The 620-nt window shown below is 57.1% G+C and overlaps 1 protein-coding gene across 1 annotated transcript in view; it reads right to left on the reverse strand.

Annotated features, from left to right (window-relative positions):
• The window catches only part of LOC113217579 (maternal embryonic leucine zipper kinase-like), an 8,517-nt gene that overhangs the window by 4,520 nt on the left and 3,377 nt on the right, over window positions 1-620 (reverse strand). The window lies entirely within an intron of this gene.

Genomic DNA, 620 nt, shown 5'->3' on the forward strand with positions numbered 1-620 from the left:
AGAGCAAAGAAAGAGAGGGGAGGGAGGGAGGGAGGGAGGGAGAGATGGGAGGGAGAAAGGAGAAGGGAGGGAGGTTGCCTGAACGCAGGCAACCCCCAACGCCTCGCCTTTTGATTGCTGGGGGTTGAGGGAGGTGTACTTTTCTCACGGCACTTCATTCGTACACAAGACGTTTTTGACCCTCGTTGGGTGTAAAGTTCTTAAAACAAAACAGGGGTGGGGTAACTTTATCATGGCACCTCGAAAAAGCGCGGGGCGTATTATCAACCGTGAACTCCATTATCGTTGATAAGGTCCCACGCAACCACAACCCATAAGAACCACGTAATTTGCGTGGGGACGACGACACCTTGGCCGCAGTGCGGTGGTGCTGCCGGCATCGGGGGAGACTAAGGAGAGGAGAAGCCAAGTCTCCTGCTCCGATTTACCTGTTCATTCCCAACACCCCTTCCCCCAAAACACAAACCGGTTGTGTCGTTTATTTTCGAGAAGCGCGGCGGTGGGCGGCGGGGACGGGGACCCGAGGTTCAAAGACAGGACCGCCAACTTGTGCAACTACCAGCGCCCCCTGGGGACGCCTTCCTTGAGGACAAATCTTGGGGGCGCGGCGCGGGGCGCGG

Source organism: Frankliniella occidentalis, unplaced genomic scaffold, assembly GCF_000697945.3.
Source record: "Frankliniella occidentalis isolate FOCC.00 unplaced genomic scaffold, Focc_3.1 Scaffold37, whole genome shotgun sequence".
Taxonomy (NCBI): domain Eukaryota; kingdom Metazoa; phylum Arthropoda; class Insecta; order Thysanoptera; family Thripidae; genus Frankliniella; species Frankliniella occidentalis.